General features: G+C 42.3%; 1 protein-coding gene across 1 annotated transcript in view; it reads left to right on the forward strand.

The window, feature by feature from the left end:
- lama5 (laminin, alpha 5) overlaps nucleotides 1–18,171 on the forward strand; it is a 274,408-nt gene that overhangs the window by 68,912 nt on the left and 187,325 nt on the right. The window lies entirely within an intron of this gene.

The following is an 18,171-nucleotide window of genomic DNA, read 5'->3' on the forward strand; positions in this document are numbered from 1 at the left end:
GGTTGGATTATGGAACATTTGTAGCAGGTGCGGCTGAATTTACGTGTAACTTTTCTGTCACCTGCTGAACACCGCCATCTGCTGGATGGATGATGTGAATTAGGAGCAGGTGTGGTTGTCAGTGAGTGAAACTGACAACCACACAGATAGAAATTATTGTTATTGTAGTGTCATTATATTCAAATAGTCAAATAACAATCTTAAATCCACACGACCCTGCAGGAAGGATTTTGTCTGAATTTAGCCATGAAAGAAAATGAAAGTGATTGAGGTTTTTGCCTGAGATATGCAGTGAATGGGATCAGTGAGAGTGGGAGTGTTTTTGCACAGAAATACACTGTTCATTAATTGAAACACATTGTTGGACATAGCAAGGACCTTGCCAGAAAGATGTCAGCATCGACTAATACTCTCTTGTCCCCTCCCCTCTCGGGGTACTGATGAGGCGTTTAGCATGCTGACATTGTTAAATAGGTGGCTAACATTACGAATCTACAGCAGGCCATGGAGCAGGTGATTAGAGACCCTGCAAGGCTTATGACAAATGTGGCTGTGGAATCCATTAGCTTACCGGGGAATTTAGTGCAGAAAACCCACTATGGTGATACTGCAGTTTATTTGCCAGGGAGGGAATTTCAACAAGTTGAGACTGTGGCCTGTTTCCGTAGTCGTGTCCATAAAAATCATAGAGGGATATGCTTTCCAAACTTAATACCCATTACTATATTGGATGATGTTGAAATTGAGGATGGCCCAGTGGTTGTTCCAGCAATAGCAAAGATTTCGTGACTGCTCCCTACAATGCGCGTGGAATGTCTCAAACCTAAACCTACTTCTAGGCATCTTATATATGCTACTCTGGAACCACCCCTAAACCCAAACAGTTCAACTGTCAACCCCACTGAGGTCCTTAGGCTGGGTCTCATTAACATAAGATCACTGTCCTCAAAATCGTTGTTGATCAGTGATCTAATTATTGATCATCACTTAGATATGATTGGGCTATGTGAAACCTGGCTTAAACCTACAGCTGTTCTCCCCTTAAATGAAGCCTGCCCACCAGCATACACATTTAGTCACGTCCCTCATGATGTGAAGCAAGGCGGGGGTGTTGCTCGTATTTATAAATCTAGGTTTAGCTTATTAGCTGTTGGGGGTTACAAATATAACTTGTTTGAGCATCTGATTCTCCACTCTGCTCAGGATATTACACATTGCCAAGGTCAGAAGAATAAAAATCATTCGTATTATTTTGTCACTGTATATAGGCCTCCTGGCCCATATTCTGAATTCTTAGATGAATTTGTTGCATTCATCTCTAACTTGTCAACTAGTGTAGATAACATTCTGATCATTGGTGACTTTAGCATTCATATAAATAAGCCTTCTGATCCCCTCTGCAAATCATTTATGGAAATTGTGGATGCATTAGGATTTCAGCAATGCATTCGGGATTCGACGCACATTAGTGGAAATACCCTGGATCTTGTTCTCGCACGTGGTATTGCTGTCACAAATATTGACATCATGCCTCTTACATCAGTGGTGTCTGATCACTCACTTATTAAGTTTGCAGTTTCGCTGCCGTGTTTAGTGGAACAACAACCTTATTTATCATTACAGCCATACATCAACTCCTCAACTAAGACTGAACTCGAAGCTAGACTGCCTGATGTCTTAGCTTCACATTTGACAAATACCCAGTCAGTAGACAGACTTGTGGATAGTTTAAACTCAGTGCTCAAAACTACAGTCGACATGATTGCACCACCTGTATTAAAATCGCGCTCCCCCAAATCACAGTCACCTTAGTTCAGTGATTATCTGCGTGACCTCAAGCATAAAGCAAGAGGTCTAGAACGTAAATGGCGTCGTTCAAAATTAGAAGTATTTCACCTTGCGTGGCGTGATGCTATCTTAGACTATAAGCATGCATTATTGGCTACAACCCCTGGCAAAAATTATGGAATCACCGGCCTCGGAGGATGTTCATTCAGTTGTTTAATTTTGTAGAAAAAAAGCAGATCACAGACATGACACAAAACTAAAGTCATTTCAAATGGCAACTTTCTGGCTTTAAGAAACACTATAAGAAATCAGGAAAAATAATTGTGGCAGTCAGTAATGGTTACTTTTTTAGACCAAGCAGAGGGAAAAAATATGGAATCAATCAATTCTGAGGAAAAAATTATGGAATAATGAAAAACAAAAGAATGCTCCAACACATCACTAGTATTTTGTTGCACCACCTCTGGCTTTTATAACAGCTTGCAGTCTCTGATGCATGGACTTAATGAGTGACAAACAGTACTCTTCATCAATCTGGCTCCAACTTTCTCTGATTGCTGTTGCCAGATCAGCTTTGCAGGTTGGAGCCTTGTCATGGACCATTTTCTTCAACTTCCACCAAAGATTTTCAATTGGATTAAGATCCGGACTATTTGCAGGCCATGACATTGACCTTATCTGTCTTTTTGCAAGGAATGTTTTCACAGTTTTTGCTCCATGGCAAGATACATTATCATCTTGAAAAATGATTTCATCATCCCCAAACATCCTTTCAATTGATGGGATAAGAAAAGTGTCCAAAATATCAACGTAAACTTGTGCATTTATTGATGATGTAATGACAGCCTTCTCCCCAGTGCCTTTACCTGACATGCAGCCCATATCATCAGTGACTGTGGAAATTTACATGTTCTCTTCAGGCAGTCATCTTTATAAATCTCATTGGAACGGCACCAAACAAAAGTTCCAGCATCATCACCTTGCCCAATGCAGATTCGAGATTCATCACTGAATATGACTTTCATCCAGTCATCCACAGTCCACGATTGCTTTTCCTTAGCCCATTGTAACCTTGTTTTTTTCTGTTTAGGTGTTAATGATGGCTTTCGTTTAGCTTTTTTGTATGTAAATCCCATTTCCTTTAGGCGGTTTCTTACAGTTTGGTCACAGACGTTGACTCCAGTTTCCTCCCATTCGTTCCTCATTTGTTTTGTTGTGCATTTTCGATTTTTGAGACATATTGCTTTAAGTTTTCTGTCTTGACGCTTTGATGTCATCCTTGGTCTACCAGTATGTTTGCCTTTAACAACCTTCCCGTGTTGCTTGTATTTGGTCCAGAGTTTAGACACAACTGACTGTGAACAACCAACATCTTTTGCAACATTGCATGATGATGTACCCTCTTTTAAGAGTTTGATAATCCTCTCCTTTGTTTCAATTGACATCTCTCGTGTTGGAGCCATGATTCATGTCAGTCCACTTGGTGCAACAGCTCTCCAAGGTGTGATCACTCCTTTTTAGATGCATACTAACGAGCAGATCTGATTTGATGCAGGTGTTAGTTTTGGGGGTGAAAATTTACAGGGTGATTCCATAATTTATTCCTCAGAATTGAGTGAGTCCATATTTTTTTCCCTCTGCTTGGTCTAAAAAAGTAACCGTTACTGACTGCCACAATTATTTTTCCTTATTTCTTATAGTTTTTCTTAAAGCCAGAAAGTTGCCATTTGAAATGACTTTAGTTTTGTGTCATGTCTGTGATCTGCATTTTTTTCTACAAAATTAAACAACTGAATGAACATCCTCTGAGGCCGGTGAGTCCATAATTTTTGCCAGGGGTTGTAGAAAGCGGACCTACTACTCTGATTTGATCAACAAAAACAAGCATAACTCAAAGTTCTTGTTTGACACGGTGGCAACACTTATGCATGGACAACCACCTGTAGTTCACTCTCCTTTTACAGCACAAGATTTCCTGGATTACTTTGGGAAGAAAATAGAAGACATCAGGTTAAACATATCCCGGCATGCCTTAACCCAGCCACTACACCCTGCTATTGAGGTGGGCGCTACTACTGAGGTATTACCTAGATTTACAGAATTTGATAGTATCTCACTAGGCTTGACAAAACTCGTAATATCAACAAAAAGCACAACCTGTTTATTTGATCCTATACCAACAAAACTGTTTAAGGACCTGTGGCCCACTCTTGGGCCGACTGTGCTGGAAATTATTAATCTTTCTTTAATTTCTGGATCTGTTCCTAAATGTTTCAAATCTGCAGTGATTAAACCATTACTTAAGAAACCTAATCTTGACCCTAGTGTATTGAAAAAGTATCGGCTGATATCAAATCTATCATTTTTCTCAAAAATTCTGGAAAAAGTGGTGTCACGGCAACTCGTAGACTGTCTTACTGAGAATAATCTCTTTGAGCCACTGCAGTCTGCTTTTAGAAAACATCATTCCACAGAGACGGCTCTCACTAAAATGGTAAATGATCTTATGCTTACAATGGATTCGGACACCACTACAGTTCTGTTGCTGTTAGATCTCAGTGCTGCATTTGATACAGTGGATCATCATATTCTACTTGATAGACTGGAAAATCATTTTGGGATTACTGGGAGTGCCCTTGCATGGCTGACGTCATACTTGACCAGTCGCTCTCACTGTGTTTTGTACAGTAACACTACCTCTAACCTTAGTGACATGAAATTTGGGGTTCCACAGGGGTCTGTCTTAGGCCCCCTGCTTTTCTCCCTTTATATAGCACCGCTTGGGCACATATTGCGGCATTTTGGGATTATCTTTCACTGCTATGCGGATGATACTCAGTTATACATGCCAATAACTGCTGGTAATCTCGTTCACATAAAATCCTTATAAGATTGCCTTGCAGCAGTGAGAAGTTGGATATCTAGATGCGTCCTACTTTTAAACTGTGATAAGACTGAAGTGATGGTTCTTGGTCCAGTGAGATGTCGGCATCAATTTGACCAGTTAACGCTCAGCCTCGGCTCGTGTGTCATACATCACACTGGCAAAGTGAGGAACCTTGGGGTAATTTTTTAATCCTTCGTTGTCCTTTGGCCTCCACATTAGAAATATTACTAGGACTGCTTTCTTCCACCTGCGAAATATAGCAAAGATTCATCCCATCCTGTCTATGGCTGATGCTGAGACCCTGATCCATGCATTTATCTCTTCTAGATTGGACTACTGCAGTGTTCTATTTTCTGGTTTACCATACCCAAATCCATACAACACTACGGGAAGATTTTGAAGTCATTTAGATGTAGCTGACATTTCTCTCTCTCTCTCTCTCTGTCTGTCTCTCTGTCTCTCTGTCTCTCTCTCTCTCTCTCTCTCTCTCTCTCTCTCTCTCTCTCTCTCTGTCTCTGTCTCTCTCTCTGTCTCTCTGTCTCTCTCACACATATGTGGTTTGAAGCTTGCATATTGGTTTATTTTATTTCCAAAGTCTAGGTCTGGTAGCCGCCAAAGCCACAGACCCTTGTTGTGCATTTGAAGCTCAAAATTCAAATGTAGCTTTTCCCAAAATTCTGAACATAATAAAGTAATCAGAGTAAGGGTTTTTATGTTGAGTGATGTTTCGATAGCCACTGGCTAATACATGCTAACGACATTCTACAATTTATTCTTATGATTGTGCCGGATGATGGATGTCTGAAAGTAGGCAAGCCACAATACATGAGATGAAAAGATAAAGGGAGAGAAAAAGAAGAGTGCGAGAGACGTGGAATGTGAGGAATGATCTTGGCCGTTTGTTGCCGTCTGTCCAAGTGATCCTGAACGCGGAGTAAGTGACAGAGAGCAGCTGCAAACTCAGAACGGCCAGTTTTCTTATTTGTAACCTCGGTGTTCCACATGAATGAAACATTATGTCTCATTCATTTTTAAAGTTGCAAGAAAACAAACAAACCCAAAACAAATGGGTTATAGATCCAAAATTCAATATTTTGGGGGTTGCGCACATGTTCGCAGCGAAATGGCACCCCCCTACAAACTTAAAAAAACAACAAAAAAAAAACACATTGTTTTTTTTTTGTTTTTTTTTTTGTTTTTTGTCATAGCCTCACAAAATTTGTTACACATATTTACCATGCTGGGATGCACAAAAAAGTCTCTTAACATCAAGCGACACACGACTGCACAGGAATGCTGTACAAGGCATTGCAGTGCAGTTCAAATGCAGCACAAATTGCACGAATGTCAATTCGTACGAGATTCATGCACTTCATGCTCTACAATGGTTATGTTGACAAAGAAGGGTGGAGTAATTAAGGAGTAATTGACAGCAATTTGGACGTTCCTTCATTCTCCTCTTCGCTTCACTATGACGCTGTATATTCCAACAAAGTTGAGTGATCAGTTCATTAATAGGGCAGCGCAGTCTCGTGTGAACCCTGCGTGATATCGTGGGATTTGACCACTTATGGCACTTATGGTGGGCAATCATGCCATAAAGGGCCGAGCCACTGCAGGTTTTCCTTTCTACCAGTCAGTCACCTCAGCAGGTGATTTCATTGATGTTCAGGTGTTTATGTTCAGGGGAGAAGCTCATCAGCAAACCCATCTGCTGAGGTGATTGGTTGCAAGGAAAATCTGCACTGTCTTGGCCCTTGTTGCCCACCCCTGACTTATGGGGACAGCCGGTCCCGTTGTGCTATATACGTATGAAGTTATACACAACATAACGTGACACGGACAAATGGTGTACTGTTTTATTTTTGGCTGCAATCACCGAAGCAGTCACAAAAACTGCAGGTTTTTTCGGTTCCTAGTGGAGAAGGGAAGACGAGGCAGATGGGAGACATTGTGTTGGTAAGTGTTAGCCTTCACAGCTAACCAGAGTAGCTGCGTTCTCTCACCTGCACAACCGTCTTGACACGTTTGAACTCCGGGTCATAAACAAACCGCAACACATGTCCACTTTTCACCGCATCGCCACTTTTTCTTTGCATTTTCACTTTGTTTGCATGCAGTATTCCCAAAAACTCAGAGAAAGTGCTCTGTTTTTGTCCCCGGAAGTAGAGAAATTACGTCATATGTGCCATATTTTACCCCTTTAGCTCCCGCCCTCAAACGAGACTGTGGCGCCTAATTAACAAACGTATATCGGCAACAGCGTTGGCCTTCTTGTTTTTGGAGATTCTCAGCATTTTTCTGTGTGCAGGATGTGATGTCATCCTGCTCATCTGTCTGTGCAGACATGTTCTTCTTTTGAACTGTACTAGTCATATTTACTCAGAGCCAGACACGGCATGATGACATCACGTCCTGCACGCCGCATGTAGAGTGGTAGGCCATAAAAAGTAGCCCCACCTCCTGACACCGCAGCACATGTGGCTTGACTCTGGCAGCTGTTGAAGTGTCAGAGTCGGAAAGTTTGACACTTTCTCGTCATCAGAACAAGCGATTTGACCTTTCTGACGGTCCAAATGAAATATGCTGCAGCCTTCAGGTTCGACTCCTTGCTTTCATTACCTCAGGTTTCACATTAAAGCGCACATCAGCAGGGTTGTTTTCCTCTGAGGTTCACCCAGAACCAGGCTCACTACACCCAGAATCCTGGCTCCTGGACACAACTGCATCTGTAGATCAGCGATTCTATGGTAACGGAATTACAGTGACTGCAAAATGTGGCTGTATTTTAGCTTTCCATTAAACAGTGTGCTCTGACTGTAATTGCGTTACTGTAGAATTACGCTGGAGGTCCTCGAGCCTTTGGATAACTACCTCTTGGGGGGGTTGGTGACGTGATCGGGCTCCAGCCGACCTGAAAGGCCTCGTACAGCTCAGCACTCTGTGTGGAGTAATTCTACTGCTGCCGTCCGTCAAAGGACAGTGCACATTAAGAAGAGTCCTTACGATTATCATCCCTGAGAAATTAAAAAAAAAAAAAACAAAGCCATCAGAGAACACCAAGGGTCCTGACTCTGGAGTTCAGCAGAATGGGCGGTGTTAACACATATAGACACTTTGTAGTGTTAATTTAACACTGGCGGTTTTGCTGTGTAGAGAGTAGGGCAGAACCTAATACAATCTGGCATCTAGGAGTCGTTCTGTCAGCGTTTATAAAGGATGCTGAACAACTGAACCTAGAAGTGCGGGGACACACAAACATGAAGACAAGACCAGAGTCAGAATGTGACACCATGGCATTCTTTCTTTCACCAAAGGAGACCGTGTTCCACTGGCACCTTGAGAAGCTCCACCTTGCAGTTGCAGCTATGTGACTCCAGCAGAACTGCAAGTTAGAAAATCTGGGTTGGTGGACGCGCTGCCTGTTGGTCTGGACGCTCCAACAGATGGCTTACTGACAGAGTGACGCTTGCTGAGGTGGACCGGCTCTTTTCGATGGTGTCAGATATCAATACAATCAATAAGCTCTTGATCTTTGTCCTCTGTGGATGTTTTGTCTGTTGAGAGTGGGCAAAGCTGTAGGCACTCAGGGTGGTTCCGTAGACTGGTGGATGCAACGATCCATGACAGCAGCACATGCTCCCAGACTTAACCTGACATTGCATGTGCCAGATTACCGACTCCTCTACATGATGATGACAGAATACATTTACTGTCTTTTAGGTGATCTCACTTCAGCTGCTCTGACATGGTTGACATTGCAGACCTGCTTTGTGACATCACTTCAAAGTCTGCCACTGTGTTACCGTGCACTCTGGTGAAGCAGGGTATTGATTTCACAGGTGTGTGTGTGTGCACATGTGTCTCTGTAGACAAGATAACTGGACAGATTTTCTTCAAACTTGGTGGGAATATTACTGGGCTAGATATCTGCAGGAGATTTTGGAGCAGTTTGGTCAAAGGTCAAGGAAAACATTTTCTAACAAAAACAAAACCTTTTTGTATATCTCAACAACCAAGAAGCCTAGATGGATGAAACATGGTGGGAATATTACTTGGATAGATGTCCACAGGTAATTAGATTTTCAAGTAGTTCAACATGTAGATTCAGCTCGGATTTGCTGTGTCGACCCAGAGTGAAAACAAGGGATTAGCCGAAGGGATTTACTTACTTACTTTTGTTCAAAGGTTCTCTTCTATGACTGTGGTTATACGTTACTGTGAGTATACTGCCCCCTGTGGTTATTACAGGTAGCGCATGTATTCATAATTAGTCAAAGGAGCTGGCAGAGTAGATCATAGTTAGCAGGCCGGTGAACAGATGCGCTGTAAATATCACGTAGTGACGCTGTCGCACCTCCACCCTTTAAGGTGGTCTTATAAGTTGGACTAACCTGCTCATATCAAACATTCTTGTTCTCTTTGGGGGTTTGTACATGTTGAGTCGTCTCTCCATCTGTCCCTGTACCAGTCCATTTGTTGCGTGTCTTATCTCCAGGGTTACCCGAGGCACCGGGAATGCGGTGCCACCAAGGAATGTGTACAATTATTAAACCAGCCAGGAGCCAGACGTGCGCACATTCCTTAGTTTACACACGTCACAGGCTCAGCAGGAGTTTACACATTTAACTTTATGTGCGACCTCCAGACAAAAAGCAGTTATCCATCACTGCTTCCAGTCTGCAGGACAGAGTCCACCAGCGTGTTCGCACGGTGAAGAGCGCTGCAGCCAGCTCAAATACAGGTTTTAGTTTGTTTGCTTTGTTACATCTGCTCTGGAAAGGAACTGTCTATCTGCTGCAGCCAGCTGGAATGCACCATCTGTCTGCCTGGGTGGTTGCCATCCAAGACCCAATGCCGTTCTGTGCTGTGCTGGATATGGTGGAGCGCGTCGCCGGTGCATGCTCCCACCCCAGACCTGACCTCCGTCCACTGTGGTGCTGGGCCTGTAAGAACGTGTGATTACCACAGATGGTTTTCACACTAGACAAACCTTCTGGGACGTCACCCACAGGCTTCCTGAAGAGCGGGTTTGAAGTTTACGGGGTGCGGCGCCAGTGGTCACCATTTTGGCAGTGATCAACTCTGCTTAACTGCTGGTCAACCCATAAATGGGCAAAGAGGTGGAGCATGTGCGAGACCAGCGTGACCTGGATGGGACGAATGGAGCCCCAACGCGACCCCCCCCCAAGTTTGTCTTCCCAAACAAATGAAATTACGGCTAACGGGCTAACTTTGGCTCGGGTGTTTGAATAAATGGACATTTTGGTGGACTAGATGCTGGTTTTCATAACTAATAGCTTGTGTGTGGGTATTAAAACAGACGGCAGCCATATTGCCTTCGTAACTAGCAATGGCGCTAATGTCACCAAGCTACCTGTTAATTAGCGCTACCTGGTTCTGATGATGCTAGCATATAAAACACATAATACTACAATTCCACACAAAACAAGTACTCCAGCATTGACTTCTTTGATGGTCATCATTACATCTAATTTGAATATGTCAGTTGATCAGCATCATGTTGTCTTCAAGATTAGATTATTTTGTTTACTTGTTGTTTGTATGTTTAACTTTCCATTAGTCTACATATGATAAATACATTTCGACTCGTGTGTCTGCAGATTTTCTTCGTTGTTAGTTGCAGTTCTCATGTTCTCTGTCGTAAAGTGAACAAATAAAATGGATCAGACCTGATCAGTCGGATTGTTGTGGATGGCAGCGTTCTTTTCGACGGCGGTTCTGTTTGTCGTGTCAGATGAGGCGCGGCGAAGCTCTGAGCGGTCACGGTTTTTTGGGGGATCAAACAAAGCTGACTTTGTGCCAGTTGCTGATCCTCAACCTTGGATCTGTGCTGAAGCAGACTTCAAACGTCTTCTTCTGCCCTCAATGTCGGATTATTCCCAAGAAAGGGGGTCAGATATAAGACCTGAAATCGTTGGAATGCTTCAGGATTTTTCCTGTAATATTTTCGGCTCCTGAGGGACTTTCAGTGGCTTCTCGTTGACTTTTCTTTCCATTAGATGTGAAGAGTCGCCGGTTAAGCTGCCACCACTCTGTGATAAAGATGAATGGATGTGAAGTGGAAAACAGAAAACAAAGGACATTTTACAGTCTCTTTATTTCTTTTGACATATCTTCCTGCATCATTCCACATCGATTCCTATACAGAGATCTGAAGGAGAAGCCATTCAGTGCCTGACCAATATGGATTTTCTTGGGGACCAATATGACCCTGATATTAGGGAGTAAAAAAATTACGATGCCAATATATCTGGTGTTATTCATCCATTTTCTATACCTGCTTACTTCAGTTAAGGGTTGCGGGGGGTGGAGTCTATCCCAGCAATTATAGGGCGTGAGGTGGGGCACACCCTGAACAGAACATCAGTCTATCACAGGGCTATCTGCTGATATACATACATAAAAATAGCATTGATTCCAAATATCTCATGGTCGAACCCTTGTGACAAACAAATGAAATTGTGACTTGGTTTGAACTGTAAAACATGAAATTTATTATAAATAACCATAAATATAACCTGCAACCAACCAACGTATGTCACACGGCTTTCGCTCAGATTGCGTATCGCCATGTCACATCACTCAGCAAATCTCATTTGGATTGTCGGTCACTGTGTCACATCACTCAGCATTTGCATAAAATAGGCTTGTCATCTATTTTGGCTCCGCCTAGCTGGTGGCACAGTGTCCACTTGTCTCTTGTCGCTGTAAAACTCCCACTCTGATTGAAAATGAATGACAGCTGCTCACTTTGCCTCTATCTCATGGAACTAATGTGACCCAGGGGTGATGGGGGTCACAGCCATGCTTGACAGCATTGTAAACAATGCTGCTGGGTCACCCTCTGCTGGACAGTCTACTCAGTGACACCATTTCCAATTTCATGCCAGCAAAAATAATGCCAATACAAGATGTATTGATGAAAGGAATACTATATTATTGGAGGTGTGTTGGGGGAGGCAGCAGGAAGGTTCCTTTTTGAAAATGGCCGGGACATGCACCGTCTTGGTTTTTGTTTTGGTGCAATAACTGAAGAACGTCTCATCGTCCTTTTGACAATGGAGGTCCTTACACCAATACCAACTGTAAAGCACCAATCATATTCTACACAAATACATGATATACTGTCTTTAAGCACCAGTCTTTTACAAGAGAAACAATTTCCAGACTTCATCACCTCTGCTATGAAGCCGTACACCGCTGTAACAGCTGGGTGGGACTCGTTACTATTATCAGCCATTTCAACAGGTCGCCCTTTCTTAAATTGAAAGGCAGGCACTGAGAGAAGGTGTGTTGTCGTTATTGTTGTGTGTCATTGTGTTGGCGCGGCATGCACCGTTTGCTCCGGGGAGTGATTTCTGCCGAACACGCGGCCCAGAAGGTCGGACTGTCATCACCGTCTGACAGCGGCTTCAGGCTCACACAGGAACTGAATGAATGCTGTGATGAAGCAGCATCTGGTGCTCATTATCGTGACGATATCTCTGAACATGTCATAGGAGCTAACAGATGAGGGCGGCGGTGGGCGTCTCCACGGGTCGTGGTCAACACTGACGTGACGTCTCGTCTCCTCGCTGGGAGACATTACTCAGGTCAGCTGTTCGGGTCACTGTGAGGGTCATTTGGCAGCTCGCTGCTCCGTTTTTCCATTCCCTCATCAAACCTCCTTCATCTGCTTGTCTTTCCTTTGCCCTCTTCCTTTCCTGTTTGTCTTTTCTGCTTTCCTTTCCATTTAGTTACCTTGTCTTCTTTTCCAGTTTCATTCCAATGGTTACATATTATATTATGTAATCAGATTATTTAATCAGATTATTTGATCAGATTTGAACCAAACTTGGTTTGAATTGTCATTATTTTGTTAATCACTATGTAGTATGAGTCACAGCTGCTCATACCATGAAGAATATATCCGATTTTCCGGACTATAAGTTTCACCAGAGTATTTGCCAAATCTGTCATAAAGTGCATCAGGAAGAGGGGGGGAAAATAAAATGTGTATAAATCCATCCGTCCATTTTTTTTATACATGTTTACTCCATTTAACAGTCACGGGGGGGGCTGGAGCCTGTCCCAGCAGTCACAGGGCGTGAGGTGGGGTACTCCCTGGAAAGGACACCTGCATGTGTTTGTATGTGGGAGGAAGCGGGAGCACCCGGAGGGAACCCACACAAACACAGGGAGTACATGCAAACTCCACACAGAAGGGCCACAGGTGGGAATCGATCCCATGACCTTCTTGCTGTGAGGCAACAGTGTTAAAACATATATAAGTTGTATTTATTTTTGAAACATGGTGCTACATTCCTGCAACAAGAAGCAAAATCATTTTCATTGGTGCATATTTATTTACAATCCAAACACTGCATTAGCAGTCAGAGGCTAATGAGCTAATGAATGTTACTCTGTGAGGAAATACAAGTACACGGCTTCTTTTGGCTACTCAACGGACTTTCATAACTGAGGTAAATGCGCAGTGTAATTAAATGTTTGAAAACATGACACATTATTTATTTGTAACACAAAAAGATCTTAAACATCATAGACTTGCTTTGGCTGACTTGTCACTGTTCTTATTGTGTCACACAGTCAAAAAGACAAGCCTTGTGCTGAGTAGTATAAAAATGATATTCCCTCTTTATTACAGAATGTGGTGTCTCAGTCTGAGAACACAATTTATTGAATTTACTCATTTTCTAAGACAGAACATTTTTGCTAATTCAAAGTTGGTGCTGCTCTTCTTTTTCTTCTCCTTCCTTCCTTCCTTCCTTCATTCTTCTACTACTTCTACATTACTTTTTATTTTATTTTTCTTCCTTTGTTGTCTTCTTTCTTTCTTCTTCCTTTGTCGTCTTCTTTCTTTCTTCTTCCTTTGTCGTCTTCTTTCTTCTTCCTTTGTTGTTGTCTTCTTGCTTTCCTTTTTTTCCTTTGTCTTCGTCGTGTGAATCACAGTCAAGCGGTAAACTTTGATGGTCTCAGATGAAGTTGCAGTTCTTTGACCACCTGCTTGAGGTTGGCTCCAAAATTCAGCTTCAGAGCAAAAATAAACATGTTTACAGCCAAGTACAAAAAAAGAAAAAAAAAACATTTTGTGTGGGGGTGAATTTTTTCTAACTTTTTATTTTAAGAAGTTTTAAGCCAGAAAGTTCTGTATAATTGTGGGCGTGGTCAATTTAAAAATGACAGCGGCTGAGCCCATTCTCTCCGCCTCTCATAGCACCCAGCACATTTTGAAGACTCAGTGTCCGCTTGATGTGGCTGCTCATTCTTTTGGAGCTTGTGTCTGTCATTTTGGAGTATTTTATTACAAACACCTGGAGTTATCTGGCTTGTTGTGGTGAAACATCGTAACGGATCATCTCAGACGTCCCTTCTGCAATATTTACACTGACTGAAATACTGGTGGTATTTAGTGTTGTATGTTAACGGCGTTGTCACTTTTAGCACCTTAATGCACATTATGCAGGCTTTGTCCAATATATGATCACAGTATACAGGAGGAACTTGTCACACTTCATTTCATTTATATAGCACCAAATTACAACAATGCTGCCTCAAGGAGCTTCAGACAAGTCATGTCTAACCTTACCAACCCCCAGAGCAAACACACAGGCGACAGTGGTAAGGAAAAAGTCCCTCTGATGATCTGAGGAAGAAACCTCAAGCAGACCAGACTCAAAGGTGCGACCCTCAGCTTGGGCCATGCTACCAACACAATTGACAAAACAGATATACAGGAAATTTTGTAGATGGTGCCATCTTGTGTCCGTAGATGACAATGCAGTGTTTTTTCGTGTATAAGTCACCGGACCTCCTAAACTAGTTCAAAAAGCCAAATAAAAACTCAACATATTCCTGATAATACAATACGTAATGTGAATATAAAAAAAAAAACTGACGTGTAACTAGGGTTGGGTATCGAGAACTGGTTCTTTTTGGGTATCGTTAAGAAATGATTCGATCCACTGACATCAATAGCCTTTTTGCTTAACGATTCCCTTATCAGTCCTTCAGAGCAGCTGTTGTTTTTTGGGGGTGTTTGTCGGGAAAATGTTCATGTCTCTCTACATTGACTACAGAACCCCTGCAGGGTCTGTAATAAACCGTTTCTGCAGCGCGTCTCTTCTTTGAAGCTTGAAGCATTGATCCGACGGGAAAATGGGGACCAATGCTAACACGTTAGTATGTCTACGGCATTTTCAGTGTTAAGGTTAGCATTAAGCTGGTCGCATCTCAGTATGTTTGTGTGCATTTGTTTTCTGTATAATAATTAATGGCTCGGCGTTTGTGGTCGTGATTGTGATTTGGCGCTATATACATGTGCTCTGATGTCACTGTTTAGCTCCATAGAAACTACCCAAACAATCTTTCATACAAACTGTTTAACGGGACATTACAGTGTTGTGGAAATTACGGCAATGGTGTGGGACAACTACATTTTGTTTAAAAAAATCACAACAGTTGTATGACATTGAATACCCCAATTATGTTTTGATTATTTTACTTATATTTTATTCAGAGATATTTTAAAACATTAGAAAAAACGTTTCTTTACCATTCATTTTTATCATTGAAGATCAAAAGTCTGGGTGTGGGACAAGCACAAAAAGGCAATATTTGCATATAATGATGCTGAAAAAAGGTGAAAAGTCATCATAGACTACTAGAACAAATTTCATAACACACTTTCATTGTAAAGATAACTATAAAAGTGTGAAATTTCCCCTTTTTTCTATTTTTCATACAATATGATTAAAGGACATAAGTGCCTGTAGTCTAAGAATCACCCAATAATAATAATAATAGCAACAACAACAATAATAGTAATAATGACTAATAATGCTACAATACAATTTTAGAGAAAGAGACAAAAAGAACCTGATTAAAAACACAACAGAAAATATAAAACCAACTAACAATGAACAGAAATAAATAAATATAGAAATAAATAACTGCTTCCTGTGAACACCTAGTGACTCTTACAGTGGGGTAAAAAAGTATTTAGTCAGTCCCTGATTGTGCAGTTTTCCCTACTTAAAAAGATGAGAGAGGTCTGTAATTTCCATCATAGGTACACTTCAACTGTGAGAGCCAAAATGAGAAAAAAAAATCCAGGAAATCACATTGTAGGGTTTTTAAAGAATTTCTTTGTAAATTATGGTGGAAAATAAGTATTTGGTCACCCACAAACTAGCAAGATTTATGGCTCTCACAGACCTGTAACTTCTTCTTTAAGAAGCTATTATGTCCTCCACCTGTTACCTGTATTAATGGCACCAGTTGGAACTTGTTATCTGTATAAAAGACACCTGCCGACACGGTCGAATGCCTTCTCCAGATCCACAAAACACATGTGGACTGGTTGGGCAAACTCCCATGAACCTTCGAGCACCCGATGGAGCATGTAGAGCTGGTCCAGTGTGCCGTGACCAGGACGAAAACCACACTGCTCCTCCTGAATCCGAGGTTCGACCATCGGTCGAATGCTCCTCTCCAGTACTCTGGAATAGACCTTACCGGGGAGGCTGAGGAGTGTGATCCCCCTATAGTTGGAACACACCCTCCAGTCCCCCTTCTTAAACAGAGGGACCACCACCCCGGTCTGCCAATCCAGAGGCACTGTCCCCGATCGCCACGCGATGCGTGTCAGCCAAGACAGCCCCACAACATCCAGAGACTTAAGGTACTCAGGACGGATTTCATCCACCCCAGGAGCCTTGCCACCGAGGAGCTTTCTAACCACCTCAGTGACTTCGGCCTGGGTAATGGATAAGTCCGCCTCCGAGTCCCCAGTCTCTGCTTCCTCTTCGGAAGACGTGACGATGGGATTGTGGGAGCAATTGTAAGGAAATGGAAGACATACAAGACCATTGGTAATCTCCCTCGATCTGGGGCTCCATGCAAGATGTCATCCTGTGGAGTCAAAATGATCATGAGAAAGGTGAACAAAAATCCCAGAACTACACGGAGGGACCTGATGAATGACCTGCAGAGAGCTGGGACCAAAGTAACAAAGGCTACACACTACGCAGAGAGCGACTCAAATCCTGCAGTGCTAGGTGTGTCCCCCTGCTTAAGCCAGGACATGTCCAGGCCCGTCTGAAGTTTGCCAGAGAGCATATGGATGATCCAGAAGAGAATTGGGAGAATATCATGTGGTCAGATGAAACCAAAATAGAACATTTTGGTAAAAACTCATCTACTCATGTTTGGAGGAAGACGAATGCTGAGTTGCATTCCAAGAACACCATACCTACTGTGAAGCATGGGGGTGGAAACATCATGCTTTGGGGCTGTTTTTCTGTAAAGTGGACATGACGATTGATCCGTGTTAAGGGAAGAATGAACGTGGCCATGTATCGTGAGATTTTAACCCAAAACGTCCTTCCATCAGTGACAGCATTGAAGATGCAATGTGGCTGGGTCTTCCAGCATGACAGTGATCCCAAACACACCGCTCAGGCAACAAAGCAGTGGCTTCGTAAAAAGCATTTCAAGGTCCTGGAGTGGCCTAGCCAGACTCCAGACCTCAACCCCATAGAAAATTTGTGGAGGGAGTTGAAAGTCCGTGTTGCCCAGCGACAGCCCCAAAACATCACTGCTCTCGAGGAGATCTGCATGGAGGAATGGGCCAAAATACCAGCTACACTGTGTGCAAACCTGGTGAATACTTACAGGAAACGTTTGACCTCTGTCATTGCCAATAAAGATTGTTACAAAGTATTGAGCTGAACCTTTGTTATTGACGAAATACTTATTTTCCACCATAATTTACAAATAAATTCTTTAAAAATCCTACAATGTGATTTCCTGGATTTTTTTTTTTTCTCGTTTTGTCTCTTAGTTGAAGTGTACCTATGATAAAAATTACAGACCTCTCATCTTTCTAAGTAGGAGACCTTTAACAATCAGGGACTGACCAAATACTTTTTGTACTCCTGTGAACACCTAGTGACTCTTACACCTTCACTTCATCCCTGTTTTATTTAAGTTTAATGACAATTTGTTTCGGTCAAACCATATTTTCAATTTAATTTCTTCAGTGATTTCCTCCAGAACTATCTGCCAAGCTAGAAAACTGCTGCATCCTAGTAACAGCAGAATACGACTGGAATGAATTTGAATAAGGAAAGTTGGGTTTTTTTCTCACTAAAATGGTTGCTGCACTCACTGCAGTTTATTTATCAGAGCTTCTAGAATTCAAAATTTTCTTGTGGGTGGTGTTGGCGGGAATTTTGGGTTTCAGCTTTTTTTTCTCTCACCACTTTCATCCCTGAATATGTCAATCATGAGTCACTTTTGTGCAGATTAAAGTCACTAACTGGGACTCTTGTCTTGTGAGAAAGAAACGAGAATCGTCCTCCGTTCTCTTCACACCGCTCCAAATGCTGCGCGGCTCTCTGCCGAGTCAACTTAGAATGATAGAGTCCAGTCAGAATTAATAACTTCAAAGCGAAACACTGTTTAAATCAATT

The sequence above is a fragment of the Thalassophryne amazonica genome, chromosome 6 (genome assembly GCF_902500255.1).
Source record: "Thalassophryne amazonica chromosome 6, fThaAma1.1, whole genome shotgun sequence".
NCBI lineage: Eukaryota > Metazoa > Chordata > Actinopteri > Batrachoidiformes > Batrachoididae > Thalassophryne > Thalassophryne amazonica.